The sequence below is a fragment of the Sardina pilchardus genome, chromosome 16 (genome assembly GCF_963854185.1).
Source record: "Sardina pilchardus chromosome 16, fSarPil1.1, whole genome shotgun sequence".
NCBI lineage: Eukaryota > Metazoa > Chordata > Actinopteri > Clupeiformes > Clupeidae > Sardina > Sardina pilchardus.
Window position 1 is genome coordinate 4,215,829 of NC_085009.1, and position 17,043 is coordinate 4,232,871.

The following is a 17,043-nucleotide window of genomic DNA, read 5'->3' on the forward strand; positions in this document are numbered from 1 at the left end:
CTTATTCAGAATTATTTTGTAGCTTCTTTCATGTCAGATGTGCAAAAGTGCGCAGCCACATTTGGCCCTCTGATGATGATGATAAAAATTGTGGCCCTCTTAGTCATGAAAGTTGCCCATCCCTGGTCTACCACATCAATGTAGCTGTTAGTTTGTTAGCGCTAACTGCTTTAATTTTTGTTAAATCATAAAGTATAACAGCCAAACAAAATGCACAAACCCTATTACTGTAGATGTATGTATAAGTATATGAGAGATGTATGACATAAATGAGAAATGGGCCACTTTCAAGAGTAAATTGTAGTAGCCTAACATAGAAGTGTCTCCATTTCATTTCCATATGGTATTTATTAATGGAATATTATGCAATGAAAACATGAGCTAAACACACATACACACACTCTGTCTGGTAATTTGGTACACCAGGCCCTGTAGTCGTTCCTAGTAATTCTGATCCTGCTGGTCCTAGTGAGCATTTTTAATTATTCTTTATGTGACCCAGCAGGGGGCGCCTGTGCGACCACTTTTCTACACTCTACACTGGGGAGCAGACCACACCCACCCAATAGACCAAGACACAAAGAATACGTTTAAAACAATATGATTTATTATAAATGTTTAAAAGAGGGGTTTTCCCAGGAGGGAAGAGTCAAAAAGAGGGCAAAGTCCAATACTGGGCTGGGCCAGTCTGATCCCGTGTGGGGAAAAAGGCAAAAAGGGCACCGTTCTCCTCGGCCACTCGGCGGGGCTGGATGGCTTGTCCTGGACACGGTGTCGGCTCCCAACAGTCTCCCTAAAACACAGCTGATGAGACAGAGGCACAGAACAAGAGCTGGGTTACTTAGCACAGGTCAGTCGGCGCTTGGTCGACCCGGGTTCAGGTGCAGCCAGCAGGGGAGTGTTTGGCTAGCAGGCTAGTCAGTGTTCAGTTCGGCAAGCGCTCGATAAAGCCAGCAGGGGGACAGGTAGATGGCAGGCTAGTCAGTGTTCAGATAGGCAAGCTCTCAAGAAGGCCTGTAGGGGAGCAGGTAGATGGCAGGCAAGTCAGTGTTCAGATAGGCAAGCTCTCAAGAAGGCCCACAGGGGGACAGGTAAATGACAGGCTAATCAGTGTTCAAATAGGCAAGCTCTCAATAAGGCCTGCAGGGGGACAGGCAAATAAATGGCAGGCTAGTCAGTGTTCAAATAGGCCAGCTCTCAATAAGGCCTGCAGGGGGACAGGCAAATGGCAGGCTAGTCAGTGTTCAGATAAGCAAGCTCTCAATAAGGCCTGCAGGGGGACAGGCAAATGGCAGGCCAGTCAGTGTTCAGATAGGCAAGCTCCCAATCAGGCCTGCAGGGGGACAGGCAAATGGCAGGCTAGTCAGTGTTCAGATAAACAAGCTCTCAATAAGGCCTGCAGGGGGACAGGCAAATGGCAGGCCAGTCAGTGTTCAGATAGGCAAGCTCCCAATAAGGCCTGCAGGGGGACAGGTAAATGGCAGGCTAGTCAGTGTTCAGATAGGCAAGCTCTCAATAAGGCCAGCGGGCAAATGAGGCTACTTGGTATCCCAATCAGAGGCACAGGTTACGCATGTAACCTTCAGGCTACGTCAGGCAGTTCAGCACACGTGAAGCAATCCACAGCAATTCCACAGCAAGGACACAGCAAACAGGGAGGCACTTCAAACAGTGAGGCAAACAGTGAGGCACTTCAAACAGGTCACACACACTCGGTAACAGGGTGAACTAAGGCCTGGACAGAAGATAAATGTAGCAGCAACTTGTGCCCGAGGGGAGGGGAGGAGAGCCGCCACTTGTCTTGCAGAGCAGGGGGAACACAGGCGCACAATAACGATGCACGTCAGAAGCGTTATTAGGTTACACGTCGTGGAATGGCCCACCAAACACACAGGCAAATATACAGGAGACACTTAGCTCATAGCCAGGCGGACGTCTTCAGCTCTTCCGAGATCCAAGCGGTCGAGTCGTAACGTGGTTGGTCCTCTTCCAACATAAACGTAGAATCCGTAGCTGCCAGGGTACCCGTTCCACAGTACATTCACTCCGGTCCGTTCACGTCCTCCTTGTCGGATCGTCAGCCCCCGTTGGATCCGTCTTTAGCCCGTGTGCCTGTATGCCCGTGCTGCCAGTCAGATCCCCCTCCAGGCGAACTCTCCAACTCTTCGTTTCCTGGGGTATAAAAAGCACTCCCCAAACCCACGCACCAATCACAGAACATTATTTTACCCGCTAAACAGCTGTAGTTAATGGGCTAATAGATAGACGATTAAATGAATGCTTTGTTTACAACTGGTCACAGCGGGCCGCCATCTTGGCTTAGTGTAACGATGTAAATAGTCCCCAGGGAAACTATTCCCTTCACCATAGTTCTGCCTGTTCCTCTAGGCACCCTGTGACATTTAGCCTTATATCCCCTTCTTCTACGTGTTAGCCCTTTTGTGCAAAGGAGGGCTACATAAAACTTAGGCTGCCGTCTCTTCAAGTTTTAAGGCGGTTTTGTATTCCAGCTTATTATATGACTTGACTTGTGACTTGCTTGACCTAAGCTATGACTTGACTTGACTTGACTCGACCTAAGCTATGACTTGACTTGACTTGACTCGACCCTCACAAAAACGACTTGGGACTTGCTTGAGACTTGAAGGTTAAGACTTGAGACTTGCTTGAGACTTGCATATGTGTGACTTACTCCCATCTCTGACCTGCACACACGTCAGGGATGTAAAAGCCAATTAGGGCAAAGACCTGACGTCATGAAGGCAGGGTCTAGGCTCCGCTGCGCTCCGCAGTACCTCCAGACCGGCTGCTCTGTTGCGGAGCAGCCGCCTGGCCACGCCTTGCTCCCGCGATAAGTTGAGGCCATGTGATACCGACTGCTGAGTCGAAAACACACCCATCTAGACCATCGTGGACAGATTTTTAACCACGTGCATCTTGTGCTGCGCAGTTTTTGTGCTGCGCAGCCATCTTGAACGAGCCTAATATCACGCTGGAAAATACAAGTGTCGCGCTACGGCTTTGAATTAAACTTCGAAGCAGTCACATGGCATGGGTGTGTGTGAAACGAAGCTTCAGACGTCACTGGTCACGTGATTATCACAAAACGAATCAAGCTCTGATACAAGCTTCATCCCAAATTGGTTCATGTTTTCGATACATGCCTCGAAGCAGGGGGTTCACGGATAACATCACTAGTAGAATGGTCTGAGATGAGCCCTGTGCACCTGCTCAAAGGCCTAATACTCGTTGGAAGCTAATACCCTATGATTTAAGGGGATTTGTTTAAGTTCATTTTGCTATAATTTTGGGAGTTTAGTGATTGATTTGGAGCTAGTGATGGGCAAATGAAGCCTCGAGCACACAGCCGTGTGAAGCTTCGAAGCAATGAAAGACAAAGGAAAAGATAATAGGCTACGGTCACTGCTTGATGTTTTGGTAGAACCACGTTTCAGTTGATGGTACGGTCTCCCATCCACTTACCGACCATAGTAGACCTTGCTTAGCTTCTGAAGCAGGACGTAATAATCCACCTCAACACGCTATAGCCAAGAGCAAATTTGTGCGTGACCAAACGCATAATTAAACCATATTCTATTGCTCGACATGGCTTCGACGATTCATGAATCCAGTTTTCAATATAGGAAAACATTAAGTCAGTCAAATGTTACATACATTATTAGCCTGTATTGCTTTGAAATTACGTGACTGAAATTGAGACAAGATTGCATCACAGACCGGTTTCATTGTCACTGTTCTAAATGGCAAAACTTTATTTATTGGTCAAACTCACTCTTGCAATACAACACAACACATTCTCATAACACTACAACGCGTGCCCTGGTTCACGAAATTCCGAAGCAGTCATGTGGGTGTGTGTCCCTAACGAAGCTTCAGACGTCACACTCACAAACTGAGGCCTCGTTTGTCATCAGTCAAGTGATTTTTATGGAAACGACACAAGCTCCTGCTGATGGGTGTGGATGCTCACCTGGTATCCTGGATTGCAGACTACCTGACAGAGAGGCCACAGTTTGTCAGACTGAAGGACTGCCTCTCCAATACTGTAATCAGCAGCACAGGTGCTCCACAGGGAACAGTGTTCTCTCCAGTCCTGTTCACCTTGTACACGTCCGACTTCTGCTACAACACGGAGTCATGCCACATGCAGAAGTTTTCAGACGATATTGCTATTGTGGGATGTATCAGGAATGGGCAGGAGGAGGAATACAGGAGCCTGGTGGAGGACTTTGTGCAATGGTGCAGACTAAACCACCTACAACTCAACACGGCCAAGACCAAGGAGATGGTGGTAGATTTCAGGAGGTCCAAGCCTGCTCTACTGCCAGTCACCATTGAGGAGGTCAATGTGGAGGTGGTGAACACATACAAGTACCTGGGCGTACATCTGGACGATAAACTGGACTGGTCAGTCAACACTGAAGCAATATACAAGAAAGGGCAGAGCAGGCTGTACTTCCTGAGGAGGCTGCGGTCCTTCAATGTCTGCAGCAAGCTCCTCTGGATGTTTTACCAGTCTGTTGTTGCCAGCGTCCTCTTCTATGCTGTGGCATGCTGGGGAGGAAGCACTAGGAAGAGGGATGCTGGGCGACTAGACAGGCTGGTAAGGAAGGCTGGCTCTGTTGTGGGAGCTGATCTGGAGTGCATCACTTCAGTATCAGACAAAAGGACCCTGAACAAGCTACACAGCATCCTGGACAATGACTGTCATCCACTCTACAGCACTATCATACAGCAGAAGAGCTTGATCAGCTGGAGACTACGCTCCATGACATGCACAACAGACAGACTGAGGAAGTCATTTGTACCCAGGGCCATACAACTGTACAATGCTTCACTGAAGGGAAAAGGAGAGTTGGACTTCTATGCATAGTACAGATGGTACGGGTTGAGAATGCTCCTTTCTTTCCCGCACATCGGGACTCCCGAAGCATCGGGACTTTAATTAAAACTGCAACCGCAAGGGGGCAACATAAGACCGCCTTAATAAAAGGAAGGTTCGGCTCATACCGGAAAACACGGAAAAACCCGAAGACACCGCGCTGGTGACAAGCGGAGAAAAGAGACATCACGCTCGGCATGTCAGATTGCAGTTTCAGAGTTTTCGAATGTTTTACAGCGTACCTCACAGCTGGCTCTCTCACTCGACGTAGCCTATAACTCAGTCAGTCCAGCAGAGATGCCAGAGCAACGTTTTGGTCAATGGAGAGGGAGAGAAATGCTCCGCATATCCGTCTCATTTAATCCGTCTCATTTAATCATTAAAATGAAGGTGATGACTGGCGAAATTATAATCAAACGACGTTTCAATAAACCATTGTTGAAATTAATGAAAATGGTTTTAGAAGCCTTCAATTCAACCTGAAAGACTCGATATAGGCAACCTTAGATTAATTCATTAATTCATTACGGTTACAAGACCGCATTTCCGTGAATAGGCTATTATTGTCAAGGCGAAGACGAAAGAGATGGACAAGATGGACATTTAGGCTACATTTATGTTAGGAATACTTAGAAATGTGTAGGCCTATAGGCTATTTTAAAACGGAGGCATGTTCATTTTAACCGGCGACGCTGGGTAGCTTACCCAGCACTTTATCACAGATTTTGTCCCCACCACTTTTGACAACTGAAAATAAAACGTATTTAACAGAAATATCTTTAATAGGCCTACATGCCTATCATGTCACTTTACTTATAACCGTAGGCTACATGATTGGAGAAGATCGCGCATTTTGTAACATTATAACAATGGATGGTCAGATATGCGATAGGGCAGTGAGGTTGATTCATTGTAACCATCGACTAGTAGGCCTAGCTCCGCAAAAGAAGTTTCTAGCAACTTAGAATATATGGATCTCGTTATGCATGTTCATGTTGATTCAGAGATAGACATAGACTACCGTGGGCTACTGTGCGTCAATATAACAGCATTTTATCATGTGGTGAATTAATGACTAACGTCAGTTTAACATGTCAGAACTTTTGATCGGCGTTTCAAGTGCATGCCGCGAATAGGCTAAATGAACTCGACTGACTGAATCCTTTATATTTCTTGGCTAAGTGCGAAGAAATTGACACTCGAACTGTGGCGTAAATGGTTGAGGCATCTTAATCATACGTCAGCGACCGGGGTTCAAAACTTACTCTACGAACCTCCGGAACCCATTAAGACAAGAGGCATTATTTTATTAAAAAGTTTTGCGATTTTTTTATGATTGCGATGTCTGCTGAAAAGAAAAGTTAATATGTGAATTCGTGGTTCAGCGCACACACACACACACACACACACACACACACACACACACACACACACACACACACACACACACACACACACATTTTTACATTTACATAATAGGGCTCGGGCACACGCCTTGCATTCCAGGAATATCGCCGCCATTTGGTAGCGCACTGAACGTAATATCCATTCATTCAGATGCACAAGACATAAGAAGCAGAAATAGTAGCGATTTATTCTTTTCCTCTTGCGATCGTGGGTTGCACTGTTACACCCCACTACACAGCAACATACTACCAAGAAGGCAAAAACTAAGTAACAGGAACACACTAAAAGGCGGGAGTAAATCCATAGTAATCCATAGTAAACTAAGGAGTGAAGCTGCCAATGTGGCTGTGCCCGCGAAGTTTTGATGTCATGATCCCGAGCCCTAGTGTCAGGAAGTGTCTGTCGAGAGAGAGGGGGGAGGGAGGCAATCGTCCAATGCCGCATACAGGTAGGCTATAATGTCTAGTGAACTGGTTAGACAAGTGTGGGGGAGGGGGAATGATCGCACAAGACAATTGCTCTTCATGAAATGGGTAGTCTCACAGACGTTTGTCGATGTTTAAACGTAGCCTACTACATCACTTGCGAAATCGGACGTGGCACATAGAATTATTAGGCTACTGGATTTAATATAGCATAGACTTTGTTCATCCTATATTAGCCTATATTAAAATGTAATGTGCTGCGGGGAAGCATTGGGGAAGTCAGTTTAATATGGAACACCTAATTTTGGGGTGTTTTTGCCCGCATTGCACATCATCTACTCAGGAGGGCACTGCTCCCACATACTTTGGCCCACCATGACAAACCTGACCTCTACTGAAACCTGACACTCAGAGGTATTATATGAAACAGTCTGTTTGACTGTGTGATGTACTGGCAAAGGGTTACAGAGGCTTGAATATTGTTTTCTCTTTCAGCCGGTAACATACATCTCTGGAACTGCCCACATTTGGGCCCTCTAGATCACCATGTCAGCCTTGAAACACAACTAACACCTAACACCAGGTCTTGTGAGCCTGTAACTCAAAGTAGATTACTATGGGCTAAAATATGGAGTTTTCACAAATTTATTTGTGTTGAAATACCTATGCGAGTCATTTTTAGAAATCTGCCAGAGTAGCAAATTAATATGTAAAGTTATCCTTTTTCTTTGATTCTATGACAGTCAGTGTCATGCAAAAGTGGATAAAACTAGAATCTCCAGAATGTTAGCTTTCATTTGACACCAAGATTATGTTTCTACTCAAAGGGGTTCTTGTGTAGTAAGGGTTTTATTGTTTGTATGCACCATCAAATCTCTGAATTCTTTTGGCCGAAATGACTATTTCCTTGTTTGAATGGATTTGGAAGGGCTAGCTCTATGGTATATCCGGTAGTGTCACATATCAATCGATCCGTCTAACTCTTAGCATCCCGGAACCGTCGGTCCCATCTCCGAGACTTGCTGCAGTCCCGCGTTATCGTCATTCAAAGCGGAGGTCCCTGATTGACAGCTTTCTTGCCCAATCCCCTCCGGTTACGGATATCTCGACAACCAAAGGTCGCAGAGAGACATGGGAGGGCTCTATGAATGCGGAAGAGGCAGACGAATCTTCGGATGTTTTTAGCTTAGCGATAGCACTTTGCTATGGAATGCTACGCGGCTATACAGATAAGTTTCAAGTCGCAGATTATTTATTTCTAGTTTGTTGCTTTTGTATGAACTGTATTATACATCTACCAAACGTATTATGGATAAAACAACGTGGATATTCCATTACTATGGGTTCTTACGGACATGTGAAGGCCCAGCATTCTATGGTTGGCAGATCGCTATGGGGTCGTACAAGGACTGTAAGGTAAGGAGTCACTGATTCGAGATGGGTTTGGTGGGAGGGGGGGTACAGTACAGTACAGTACAGTAAGTTTTTTTTTTTTTTCTTTTCATAACGAACTATACATATCTTGATTCGTGAGAGTCTAAGCTTTCAACCGATATGTGACATGACTATGGAACTTCGTGATATGATGCCTAAAATTATGGGAGGGGGGAGTGGGGGAGGTGTGGGGGTGGGGGGTGAGTCGTGAGCGGCACGCCCGTTCCAGTACAGGTTAAAATGACTTCGTGGCCACTATGCGCAACTGCATCGCGCAGTGAGCTGAAGGATAGGAGGACCGACACTTATTAACACAAAGCTTTGTAAAGCACTAACAACCACCCCTCAAAGTTCATTGTCCATAAGTCCAAACAATAAGTATAAAAATCCGACAATCCAAAACGATAACGAGATCTCCCAGAAACGAAAAACAAGTTTGTTGAGTAGGCTAGTCCTTCCAACAATCTCAGCTTTTGCGTTTGTTAGATAAAAGGCATTCTGTCCTGCTGTATTCCAATGAGAAAAAATCATCCACAAGGTAGGCTAAGGGTCACGGTAATGCAGCATGCAGGAATCTATATAGGCCTACGCACAAAACGAATGAATGGATTATATCGGCCAAAACGAATGAATGGGTTGGGAGAGTCGTCTGGCTGTGTCAGCAGACTGCAGTCGGTCTCGAGGGGTTAAATAACGCACGTACTTGAATTTTAATCTGAAGAAGACTCAAAAAAGAAGGATTTCAAGTGTGCGAACCTTTTTCCATTTTTTTTATGATTTAGCCTACTCTTGTTCTGCACCTTGACCGGGGATGTGCACAAACTTTTTTACTACACTTGAATTTTAAACCAACTCTTCTCTAGCCTATATCCTATAAAAGAAGGATTTCAAGTGTGCGAACCTTTTTCCATTTTTTTTATGATTTAGCCTACTCTTGTTCTGCACCTTGACCGGGGATGTGCACAAACTTTTTTACTACACTTGAATTTTAAACCAACTCTTCTCTAGCCTATATCCTATAGCCATACTTTAATAATCAGATGTTATGCTCATTTTTGTAGGCTACACCTCACCGGCAAGCACGCACGCAAATGCTGCTTTTGCACATCTACAATATTGGCCAGGCTATATAGAATAGGCTTTTAGGACTGTATTTTGCCTTCGTGCAACTTTAGTTGTGCTCAATCTAAATTATTGTCAGTAAGGATAGGTCATATTACCAAATGGCGAACCTCGAAAATTATTTAGGATATAGAGCCGTGTCCATTACGCATGCAGTTATTTTTTAGGCTATTGTTTTATTTGAGTGTTTTTGAGTGTCTAAACTTAAGTATTTCCAATCGGCTTTCACAAAACCGATGAGGTCCAGATCTCAGTGGCCTCATAGCTGCCTACAGCCATGCATAGTACGCCTAATGATAGCCTAATAGTTATGACATTAATAGCCTATTAATGACCTCATGTCGGAATGGCACGTTGTTTGAAAAAAAAAAAGTTAAATAGGCCTAGGCCTACCGCCGAGTGGGGATATGTCGGAATGAACAGCGGATACCAGCTGGGTTGTAAAACATTACTGTATTCGTTGATCTTATCGATGCAGTCCTTGCGGCCACTCCTCCCCATCGTAGGAAACTTTCTGTTTAGTGTTGACAACACAAAGGCCTTCACGTTGTGTGGCAGTGCTTGCTTGCCCTTCGATCCATCCCAGTTGGTGGTTTTGCACCTGTCCCTGAGTTATAGTCTATATGAGTAAGCGCTTATATGCTCTAACCGCATAATAAAAGAAGCACCTGCAGCAGTGCTTATGGCAAGGCTATTAACACCTGTCACTGAGCTATGGACAAGCAGTTATGCTCGAAAATTATCATAATAACAGACACACCTAATTGTATGTCTCTATGTTTAAACACATCAAATTAGGAAGCATTTCCGCCGCAACGTTTGCTTTCTTTTTCTGTCGGTCCGCGGTTGCTTGGTCAATTGCGCAGCAAATTATCAGATCACCGGACCTAATTTCACCCCATGTCTCGCGGACCAGCAGCAGTCTCCACGTTTCGCGGCCCATAGTTTGAGAAACGCTGCATTAAAGTGTCATTAGGTTGTAGGCTATATGTTTAGTGATGTCTTTGTGTGTTTTTCATTGTAGTGTGTGTGCATTGAGTATAGGGCTGTCCACGACCAAGGATTTCGTTGGTCGACCAGAGGCTGTCATTTACTCCGACTAATCGATTAATCGCCCCCCCGCCCCCCCCTCCCCCCCCCCCCCCCCCCCAAAAAAAAAAAAAAAAATATTTTTTTTTTTTAATGCCCGGCTTTTTTTTTTATTATTATTATTATTATTATTATTTTTAATGCCCGGCTGCCAGTAGCCTATCTATGCGCATTTACCACTAACCTCGTGACTGACTGATAAAATGTTTTCTGATTCTGATCTAGCATACATATCTGATATAGCTGATATAGCAAAATCGTTATGCATTGACGGTCATTAGGCTATACGTGACGCCTGCGATACTTATGACAGGATAGTCAGCAGACGCCTACAGTTAGTTTAAGCTAATATCAACGTATGTATGTAGGCTACTACCCTTGTTGACACTTTTAGTGCGAATCCGCTAACTAGACGAGCGTCAGATTTTCTTTGGCTGGGATAAACTTCTCCCCTAACGCTGATTGTGCATGTAACGTTAATGTTGTGCCCACATACATTGTCAGAAAGGTTCTGCTTCAATCATGATGACAATGTAAACAAATATGCTGCTAGGCCGTTAAGAGTTAGCTATCCGCTAGTAAGACTATCGACAAAAATCAGCTGATGTCGGACAGAATGTCGGACTTGACAGCAGAATTCTCCCACAATACAGGGGGGCGTAATTAGAACGCTCCTGGCGAAAGGTCAATTGACAGCTTAGTTCTTCTCTCAGACGGAGAGTGAAAAAACCCGACGTCAGTGACATTATGACAAGCGCACAGCAGACAAGCGCACAGCAGGACCATAATCCTAAACCTGTCCCCTTTACACGGGCAAATGATTTCAGATTTTGAAATTCTGAATGTGTCACAAAAATAATCAGAAAAGACAGACGAACTTTGAACATTCTGAATATTTATTTAAAGTAGGCCTACGTGCCACACGCCTCCTGTTCATGATGATGCAATGCAACATAGCTAGGCTAGCAGGCAACGCTACTTACAGTATTGAGGTGGTAATGCATGTTCGTCGTGGACGAGTGATAGGCAAATGATTTACTGCAAAGTTTGCAAATAATCCTCTTTGGGTCATCTTTGTCCTTTTGGAAATGTTCCCATATTTTAGATAGTCTTCCAGACATGGTCAAATAAGTGGATGCCTTCTGTTCTTGTCGTGTCACGTCTTCCTTGTCACAACGACTCACGCCCTTCAAATTAAAAGTTGACGCATTTTTTTTCCTACGACCAATCGACCAACGGAATTCGGTCGAATAAATTTTTTTTTGGTCGACCATCGATTGATCGATTATTTGCGGACAGCCCTAATTGAGTAGTTCCTTAAAATACGGAACAAAGAGCGTCCCGTAGCCTATCTGTTCAATACGGAAGAAGACTAACTATTACTTATATATTTCTTATAACGAAACGCGAAGAAAAAATACGAGGACTGACCATCTCGTTTCTCCGCGTTTCCCCCAATACCATGGCGACAAAGAGAAATAAATATGATTTGACATTTAAGCTGATTGCTGACAAATTTGCCACACAATTCGGGAGAAGCAGCGGACAGGAGCGCCACCACAAGCAAGCACTTCTAGCCCAAATTAACATGGCAACGTTGCCTATGACTAAAGTGTCTAAGTAGGCTAGTCCTACTAATATTACATTTGATTGGTAGCATGTTTGTAGCGCGCCAGTTTACCCATCCTCTACATCAAAACAGCTTAGAATCAATCAAAGAATCAGCTGTGTCGGCGTTAGGCTGTAGGCGATTTTCTATAACCATTTTCATTCATTTCAACAATGGTTCATTGAAACGTTGTTTGAATAATTTCGCCAGTCATCACCTTCATTGTAATGATTAAATGAGATTAAGGAGTCGACTATTGACGGATATGCGGTCTTCATCATTTTGAAATGCGGGATGAAACTTTCTGCCACCTGGTGGTTGTTTGGGTACATTGCCTTAGGCTCGAAAAAAATCGGCTTGACGGCCTGCGGGATCTCTTCGGGAGTCCCGCGGGAGAAGGTGCATTCTCAACCCGTACCCACTGTATATCTGCACATCCACCCTCTTATACACTTACATGGCATGGCTTTGTCTACCCTCATGTCTAACTCTTATATTATTACTACGTTAAGTTTATTTTAATTGTCCATATATTTATACTAGTACTGTTATTATTATTACTATGCTTACATTTAGTACTGTACATATTTATTGCTGGTCACTAGAATTTAATCTTGCACTGTTGCACTGTTGGACTTACTTGCACTACCAACTTGAAACACACCTCAGACTGGATCACAGTATCACAGTATCACAGTACCAATCCACAGTACATTCATGCATACCTTATCTAGTATTTTACTGCTCCTTTAGTCATGTTGATTTGTTGATTTGCTTTTTATTTTTCCTGTTTACATTGTTTACATTGTGCTGTATGTTGTGTGTGGTGTCTTAAGCTGCTGGGACCTTGAATTTCCCCTTGGGGATCAATAAAGTATCTATCTATCTATCTATCTATCTAAGCCTCGAACCGGGGCTTCATTTGGCACGCCCCTTTTTGCTTGACACAAGTGCAGAGGCCTCGCTTCATTGGGCACATCACTATTTGGAGCTATTGTTTAGAGTTTTGGTTTTTCTTTATTTTCCTATTTCTTTGTGTGATGGGTAGAACCGTAGAGGGGGGAGAAGGCTAGAGGGTCACCTGATTTAGTCACCTGACGTTTTATCCACCTGACGTTGATTCACGTGACCCGCGGTAACAAGTAGACGGCTACTAGGTTGCATGTTCTTTGGACACGACCTGTCGAACGGGGCCGACACGAGGTTTGAACCTGACCACTTGCCGTAGTAGGACTGGAGTGACGGAACAGTGATGGAAGTGGTTGGCGCGAGTACGAGTGCGAGTGCAAACAAACGGAAGAAAAAGTCTCAATTACAAAACATTGAGGATTATTCTGAATTAAAGGATAAAGGAAATGATACAGTATGTAAGGTATTTATTGCACTGGTGCAGGAGGGAGCGACTTTTGATGAGTGGAGCCCTATGCAACTGTCTAAAGCTATTCATAAGGAAATTGGGGAGGTAAGGAGTGTGAAAAAGTTGAGGAATGGGTCTTTGTTGGTGGAGTGCAGGGATGAGGATCAGCTAAAGAAGGCAATCAAGGTAAATGCACTGAATGGGCAGAAAGTAAAGGGTATGAAAGCTCAAAGTAGAGTCAGAGGAGTAATAACAGGAATCCCGGTGAAGGAGTCAATTGAAGGAGTGTGTGCAGATATAAAAAATGTGAAGGTCAGCGAGGCGAAACGATTAAAAACAAAAAGGGATGGTGTGATATGTGATAGCCTCTCTATTATGCTTACCTTTGAGGAAGAAAGACTTCCTGAGAAAGTATTTATTGGGTACATGAGCTACGATGTTAAAATGTACATCCCCCCTCCATTAAGGTGCTTCAACTGCCAACGCGATGGGCATGTGGCAGCAGTGTGTAAGGGGAAAATAAGGTGTAGCAAATGTGGTGGGGAACATAAATATGATGAATGTGAGGAAGGGGCAAAGAAAAAGTGTTGTAATTGTGGTGGGGAGCATAGTGCTGCGTATGGTGGGTGCGAGGTGTACAAGCGAATGCAAGATGTGGAAAGGGTTAAAGTATGCCAAGGAATCACGTATGCAGAAGCTGCTAAAAAAGTACCAAGAATGTCTCCAACAGGAGAGGGCAAGAGTAATGACAATGAGGGTTGTAGGAAATGTGACAGGATTCAAGAAGAAACTCTGATAGTGAGTAAAATGGGCTTTGTGCTGTTCATGGCGGAAATCATTAACTGTTCAGCCCAGACGACTAGTCGAACCGAAAGGATTAAGATTATAGTTAAAACTGCTGAAAAGTATCTGGATGTGAAAGGGTTACAGTGGGAAAATATTAGAGAAACCCTTGAGGGAACTCAACAATCACAGTCATGGGGTGGTTCTTTGTAATGGTGTTGATAATACTCCAGTGGAATGCCAGGAGCTTAATTGCGAATGGCCAGGAGTTTAAGAAGTATGTGGAAGATGCTAAGGAGAAGCCAAATGTTATTTGTGTCCAGGAAACATGGTTAATACCCAGACTAGATTTTGTCATAAAAGGGTATAATGCAGTAAGAAGGGACAGGGAAAATGGGAAAGGTGGAGGGGTGTTAACTTTTATACAGAAAGGGCTGCAATATAGGGAAATTAGGAAAGGAGGGGAGGTGGAGCATGTCACTGTGGAAGTATGGGCAAAGGAGGGCAATATTAAAGTGATTAACTTTTATAATCCATGCAAGCAGCTAGAGAATAGCCAGCTTGAGGAAATTTGGGAAGATTTGGAAGGTAGAGTAATTTGGTGTGGTGATTTTAATGCACATAGCACTTTATGGGGTGACAAGGATGACATAAATGGGAGGGTTCTGGAAGAATTTTTAGAAGATAAAGATCTAGTGTGTCTTAACGATGGATCTGGAACAAGGATAGATGTGGCTATAGGGGAACAGAGTCAGCAATAGACTTAACTTTAGTTACTAGGAATGTGGCAGATAAATGTGACTGGGAGGTAATAAGAAAGAATACAGTTGGAAGTGATCACTACCCCATAAAGGTAAGTGTAGGTGTGGAGGCAGTGAGAGAGAATGAAGTCAAAGTTGAGAAGTGGATGGTTGAGAAAGCGGACTGGGATAAGTTTGCGGAACTAAGTGAAGAGTGGTTATCATTCAGTGATGGCAGTGAAAATATTGAAGTGTTTACTAGCGAAGTTAGTCTAAGTATTCTAGCAGCAGCAGGTGCAGCTATTCCAAAGTCCAAGCCTAAATGTTTGAACAAAATAGTGCCATGGTGGTCAAGACAGTGTAAAGATGCAGTTAGAAAAAGAAATAAGGCATTTAGGTGTCTTAAAAGAACACACAGTTTTCAGCATTTGATAGAGTATAAGAGTGCGCAAGCAATGGTGAGGAAAACTGTCAAGGGAGCAAAAAGGGAGTACTGGAAGAAGTTTTGTGATTCCTTAGGTAGAACTACCCCTATAGAGAAGGTTTGGGGGATGATCAGGAAAATGAAAGGTAATGGGAGGGAGTATGGATATCCTGTGTTGATTAATGAAGGTGAAAGTGTAACTTCAAGTAAGGACAAAGCAGAAATTATTGGGAGAACTCTAGCTAAAGTGCATAGCTCAGGAAACCTTAGTAGTGAAGAAAAGAAAGGTAGAGAAGAAACTGTTTCTAAATATCAGAATACCTCTGAGAATGAGGATGGGGAAAGGGATAGTCTGAATGCGCCATTCACAAAAGCAGAGTTGAATAGAGCACTGAGGAAATTAGGAAAGTCAGCTCCAGGGAAAGACACCATCTGCTATTCCATGTTAGAGAAGCTAAGTGACAGAGGAAAGGATGTACTGGTTAAATTGTACAATAGGATATGGGTAGAGGGAATCATCCCTAAGGAGTGGAAAGAGTCCATTATTGTACCTATTAAGAAGCCAGGGAAAGATCCCCATAGCCCAAGCAGTTACAGACCAATAGCGTTAACTTCACAGATGGGTAAGACAATGGAAAAAATGATTAATGACAGGCTGACATATTGGGTGGAGTCAAAAGGGTGGCTGCAGTGGTACCAGAGTGGCTTTAGACGGGGAAGGGGTACTATGGACCCAGTGGTGTGCCTAGAGGATGCCATAAGAAAGGCCCAAGTAAATAAAGAAACAGTGGTGGCAGTTTTTTTTGACATAGAGAAAGCCTACGATATGATGTGGACAGAAGGACTTTTAATTAAGTTAAATCAGATGGGAGTCAGGGGAAGGATGTATAGGTGGATCAGAGCTTTCTTATCTGAAAGAACATTGAGGGTGAGAGTAGATGGGGAAATAAGTGGAAGTTTTAGAGCAGAAAATGGCACTCCTCAAGGAAGCATTGTTAGTCCCCTATTATTTGCTATAATGATAGACCAGATATTCAAAGATGTGAGAGGCCCAGATGGAGTAGCGTTGTTTGCAGATGATGGTGCAATGTGGAAAAAGGGGAGGAACATAAAATATATTGTGAACAAGATGCAGGATGCTGTGAATGAGGTGCAACAGTGGGCAGTGCAATGGGGTTTTAGAATATCAATAGAGAAGACTAAGGTTATGTTCTTCTCAAGGAAAAATATTAACCAAGAGTTGAAAATAATGGTGGCTGGTCAAGAACTGGAGAGGGTGGAAACCTTTAAATACCTGGGAGTCTGGTTTGACAAAAGGTTGACATGGGCACATCATATCCAAAAGATGTTAGACAAGGGGAAAAGGATATTAAATGTCATGAGGTGTCTGGGTGGAGTGGATTGGGGTGCCTCTAGGTCAGCATTGGAGACCATTTATATAGGCCTAATGAGATCAGTGTTTGACTATGGATGTATAGCTTATGGGTCAGCCTCAAAGTCAAACTTAAATAAACTTGATGGTATGCATAATCAAGCTATGAGAATCCTCAGTGGAGCAATTAAAACATCTCCAATAGCTGCATTGCAAGTGGAGGTGGGGGAGATGCCCCTGCATCTAAGGAGGGACCAGCTGGCGCTGGTATACTGGGCAAATGTCAAGGGACATAAAGAGAACCATATGTCCCAGTCAGTATTAAGGGAATGTCAGGAGAGAGCAAGCATGAAGGTAAAAAGCTATGGGTGGATAATA